The 5,731-nt window shown below is 43.5% G+C and overlaps 1 pseudogene; it reads right to left on the bottom strand.

The window, feature by feature from the left end:
- Window positions 1-3,374: 3,374 nt before the first annotated feature.
- Window positions 3,375-3,431, bottom strand: LOC116071688 (annotated as a pseudogene).
- Window positions 3,432-5,731: the final 2,300 nt, after the last annotated feature.

Below are 5,731 nucleotides of genomic sequence, written 5' to 3' on the forward strand. Positions count from 1 at the left end.
AGTATTATCAAAGACATTGTATGAAATTCTCAAAGAGTTAATAAAAATGTTACTTAAAAAATGAAAGCAAAGCTGGGAGTGGTGGTGCATGTCTTTAATCCCCTACCCTCGGGAGGCAGATGCAGGAAGATCTCTGTGAGTTTGAGGCCATCCTGGTCTACAAAGTGAGTCCAGGACAGAGGACAGCCAAAAATGTTACATACACACACACACACACACACACACACACACACACACACACACACGCTCACACAAGCAAAATTAGGAGGTGTAAAACAGGAAGTACATTTTGATAATTCTGTGATCCTTCATCACTTAATAGAAAACTTCCTGGGTTATGTACACTAAGCCTCTAAGTCTCTCAAAGTTCTCAGTAGGTAAACTGCCGTGAAAGTCCACCATCTTGTTTGACACTGGGTGGTCAAATGGGCTATAAAATGAAAGCATTGCAATGAGTATCCCCGGTTTTGCATAATGTACAACTGTATGCTAAAAACAGTGAGGATCAGTGTCTTTTCTCTCAACCTTAAAAATTAGTGACTGTAGGCACATGGGTGTAGGACCATCTCCCGGATGGGGGGCTTACCAGTTCTGGGCTGGCAAGCATGGATCTCTTGTGGTAGCTGAGGTGGGATGCAAACCTGCAGAGTTTCTAGATCCAAGTCCTGGCGCAAAATGATGTGTTTATAAAAAGATAAAGAGAGATAAGATATGCTTTATGGGAGTGTGATGAAGTATGGGGTAAGGGGGTGCCTCAGTGGGGCCATGCCAAGGTATCTCTTCTCCCCGAGGGACTATCCACACGATAGTATAGTATAGAATAGAGTTTATTCAGGGCATGGGGAAGGGAGTTAAGAAGGTAGTAGAGGCAGAGAGAAGCAGAGAGAGAGAGTAGAGAAGTAGAGGAGTAGAGGTCAGCCATGAGCATGTTGAGAGTGAGGGAAGGGAAGGGAAGGGAATTGGGAGGGGAGGACAAGAGCAGGAGAGAAGCAAGAGATCAAGAGAGCAAGAAAGAGGGGAGGGGGCAAGCAGCCCCTTTTATAGTGAGTCAGGCCTATATGGCTGTTGCCAGGTAATTGTGGGGTGGATCTTAGACAGAATGCTAACACCTAGAGCATGGGCCATCTCTGCTCTGCATTCCTGAAGAAAGCTGATCCTCCCTCAAACAGCAGCCGATAGCTTCTCACATGGGGTGGTATTTTGCGGCTACCTCCTCCCTCCATGCTGGGATTTTGTCTGGCTTGTGCTTGTACAGGTCTTGTGCATGCTGTCACAATGCTGTGAGTTCCTACATGCAACTGACCTACTGTGTGTGAGAAACACTACTTCACTGTAGTTGTCAGTGGTCCCCGGCTCTTACCATCTTTCTGACCCTGTCTTCCTTCTGCAATGATCCCTGAGCCTTGGGAAGGTAGATGAAATATGAATGTCCCATATAGGGTGGGGTGAGTGACCTTGTTTTAAAAAGCAATTGTGGTGACTTAGATTGGCTCTTGTTCCTAACTGCTGAAAATGTACAAGTATTCATATTTTTCCTTGTTTAAAAACATCGTGTTCCTTTGGTTTAGGCAATATTTATTTGGCATTTATCTTGTTTAATGCCAGAGTACCTCTTTCATTTGGCTTTATCTTTATTTAAGTGGAGTCTGTCACCCTTAGGTGCTGCAGTGTCTTTTCTCAGCTGCCTGTTTCTCTGTCTGAGAACACTGGAGTAAGGAGCTCAAGTAGAAGAAGATGGGGCTTGCTACCCTTTTGGCCTTTGTCATCTTTATTTTCTGTTATCAAAGGAAAAATACCTCAAAAATAAATGTTAAGATGTCAAATATCTCAAGAATCAAGTCAGTAACAGCAATAATATTTTTTCATGAACTTTATATGTTTGCAAGTATAAATTATTCATGAAGTGCCATTTGGGGTAAAAGTCAGCTCAGTGATAAATTTGAGCCAGCATCAGAAAAATTGCCAAAGAAAGCTGCAAGAGAATAGAGCTTCAGAATTTTGTCATGCTGTTAAAAAAAAAAAAAAAAATGCCCTCACTTCTCTATGCTTGACTTCAAAATCTTGAAGTTTGAAAGTTAACAGCACATTGTTTACTTTTTTAAGTTGGCATTGGTCTTTCTTGTTGAGTTATTAAGGACAAAAGCTTCTAGAGATTTGCCAAGAAAGAATGGGTTTTGTACAAGAATCAGTTAACTCTTCTTTCCCATGCCCTAAGCTGTAGGGAGCTGCTTGGATACGATCGTCAGCAGCGGCCGCTTAGACGATCTTATCCAAGATGGCGGATGTCTGTCAGACACAGGCTGCTTTTTACGGGGCTGAAGCGGGGATGAGCAGGGCTCCAAACAGCCTTAATTCTTTCCCCCTGCCCTAGGTGAGCATGTCCTGTGCCTCTCTGTAGGCAGCCACGCAGATATGATCGTCAGCTGCTTAAATCTTAAGCAGCCACCGCTGACGATCGTATCTAAGATGGTGGCCGCAGCTGCAATAGACTATTCTACTGCGCACGCGCCCCTCCCGATTGGGTGGATACTGCGCATGCGCCCTCCCGAGTGGGTGTATACTGCGCATGCACCCTCCCAAGTGGGTGTGTACTGCCCATGCGTCCCTCCTTAGCAGGTGTATGCTAATGAGGGTTTGACAGGGAACCAATCCTGAAGGACTTGGTGGCTCAGGCTCGGGTATATAAGGAGCTGTCTCCAGACAGTCGGGGCCACTCCACGGAAGCAAGCAGACCTGCAGCACCTAGGAAGAAGAAGCAGAAGAAGAAGCAGAAGAAGCAGAAGCAGAAGCAGAAGCAGAAGCAGAAGCAGAAGAAGAAGCAGAAGAAGAAGAGCCATGCCATCAAGGAGAGCTGACACTTAACCTAGGAGAGCTGTAATACCTAGGTACCTTAAAGAGCTGTAACACCTGGGTACCTAGGAGAGCTATAACAAAAGAATATTCCTGAGTAAACCGTCAAGAGAAGAAGTCCAGGTGTTCGGTCGTTATTGCTGCTGGTAGGCAGCAGAAGCGCGCCGCACACTAAGCAGGGAAGGAGACAGAAATCACAAGGCAATCACCCTTCTAGCCCACTAGACATATATTTAGCTCTGCTCCAAGAGAGTGCCATTTGTACCAAGAACCGGCCTCAGCTTTGAGAGAGTCATGGTCACAAGCTGGTAGACCTTGTTCTGCTGCAGTGACTTTCCAGACTGTTCTCTGTGTGCTCTGCCCTAGACAGCTTTTTCTGCTGTTCTAAAAACTCTCTGGTTGAGACAGCTCTCTCTGCTAACAAAAATTCTAAAAGCTCTCTGAATAGCTCCTGGGTTTTCTGACCAAAGTCAGAAAAGCTGCTATTATTAAAAAAAAAAAAAAAAAAAAAAAAAAAAAAAAAACTTGGATTTTCCAACCAAGTCAGAAATCCTGCTAGAAAAATTCTAAAAGTAACTCTTGGGTTTTCTCATCAAAATTCTGAAAGAACTGTGATTGCTCTTTAGAATAGCCTTCTCTGGATACCTGGTACAAACATTCTAAAAGAACTGTTTTTGCTCTCTAAGTAGTACTTGGGATTTCTGACCAAGGTTAGAATCCTGTTAGAAAAACTTCCAAAAGAGCTATGAAAAATTCTAAAATGGCTATATTCTCTTTCCTGGATTTTCTGACCTAAAACAGAAATCCTGCTAGGAAAAATTCCTGAGGAGCTATATTCTATCTCCAGAGATTTCCAGACTGCTCAGTTCTCCCTAGAAAAAAACTCTAAAAAAAGTGCTATTTCTTTCTGCTAGCTCATCTCATGCTTACCAAAGTCCAGTTTTTAATTTACATAGCAATTCAGTTATTTATTCCACTTTCCCACCTGATCATCCTATGAATCAGCATTACATGACCTTAGCCTTAGACTAAGGTCCAAGGCTTGGACTGTCCTCTCATAGGGACAGACAGCAAGCACAAGCTCCAGCACAAACAATAAGAGAGCTGGGTGGAACTTCACCCTACAATCACTATTTTGACCACAATCGGACCTAAATTTGCTCTGTCCCAGTTTGACCTTGAACTCAGGAATATGCCTACATTTTTATTTACCTGTCTTTGTATTATAGTGTAGCTGCCTCTGTTCCTTTAGATCTGTGATGCTCCTTATACAATTCATATTACATACTTATATTTTTGCATAGTTGAGAATTAATATATTTTCAAACTCATGTTTTTAGAGTTCTTTTCCACAGCCTTAAGGGCTGTCTAGAAGGTCCCAATGTTTACCATTTTGCTAAAGACATAGACATACCCTTGACTCCTGGACTTCTGCTGTTTCTAATTATCATGGAGTCATTAAAGTTAACAAGGAGGACAATCCTTGGAGGAATATGAAAATATGTACATTATTATACAAATAAGCCTTACACACACAACAGCCATGGGCACTCATGGAGGACCACATCCTGATGGCTCTGTTCCAGGGGAGGGAAATCATATCACACTGTCCGTTACTTGGCTATTGTCTTAGTCAGGGTTTCTATTCCTACACAAACATCATGACCAAGAAGCAAATTGGGGAGGAAAGGGTTTATTCAGCTTACACTTCCACACTGCTGTTCATCACCAAAGGAAGTCAGGACTGGAACTCAAGTAGGTCTGAAAGCAGGAGCTGACACAGAGGCCATGGAGTGATGTTCCTTAGTGGCTTGCCTCCCCTGGCTTGCTCAGCCTGCTCTCTTATAGAACCCAAGACTTCCAGCCCAGAGATGGCACCACCCACAAGGGGCCCTACCCCCTTGATCACTAATTGAGAAAATGTCCCACAGCTGAATCTCATGGAGGCACTTCCCCAACTGAAACTCCCTTCTCTGTGATAACTTCAGCCGGTGTCAAGTTGACACACAGAACCAGCCAGTACAGCTATGATGGACTCAGCTCATTTGAGAATGTTTCTTTGGCCACAAGGAACAAAGAGGTGACAGTCACTCATGCTGTCCTTGAGAGGTTCTCTGTTCAGACACCATCTGCCTTGGAAACAGTGTCACCAGCAAAGCCTGCAGAGTTCTCCTTTATCTCTAGGGGGCAACATTCTGCAAAGCCCTAGCTTTACTTGTGACCCAGGACCCTGAAAGAAAGGGTTATGGGGAAAGATGCATTTAAAGATGTGAGGGTGACTATAGTTGCCCTGTTCGTATGTGTACAATAACTCTAACCTGTACAGAGGCCAGCAACAGCCTTCTCATGCCTCTTCCCATCCTCCAGACCTTACATTCTCTCATCCCCTCTTCTATAATGTTCCTTGAGCCCTGGGTAGGGGTAGGAGGTTGAGTGGGATGATATAGATGTCCCATATATGGCTGATCACTGACAGTTGTTTACTCTACCATTTTGAACTCTTATGTCTCTATGTTAACGGTGGTACACTATAATAAGGTCAAGGTTGGAGGCAGCACAGACCCATAGATCTATGGATATAAATATTTAAAAGGGAAATTTACAACATGACTGTTTAACAAAACAACAGCAATAGGTTTTTCCCCAGGGCCTGTAGTGTTCCTAGCTGTGGATTTTTATTATATTTACAATATCAGGCATGGATTCCCTCCTATGAAACAAACCTCAAATAAAATTGAGAGTGAGGTTGGTTCCCCAATAATAGTCTTAGCATTGTTGGACCAGTAGGCACATCTTAACACACACACACACACACACACACACACACACACAGAGGCAGCACCAGTTGGACTTAGTAGGTTATAAAATAATAGAAGGACAT

The sequence above is a fragment of the Mastomys coucha genome, unplaced genomic scaffold (genome assembly GCF_008632895.1).
Source record: "Mastomys coucha isolate ucsf_1 unplaced genomic scaffold, UCSF_Mcou_1 pScaffold22, whole genome shotgun sequence".
Classification (NCBI taxonomy): Eukaryota; Metazoa; Chordata; class Mammalia; order Rodentia; family Muridae; genus Mastomys; species Mastomys coucha.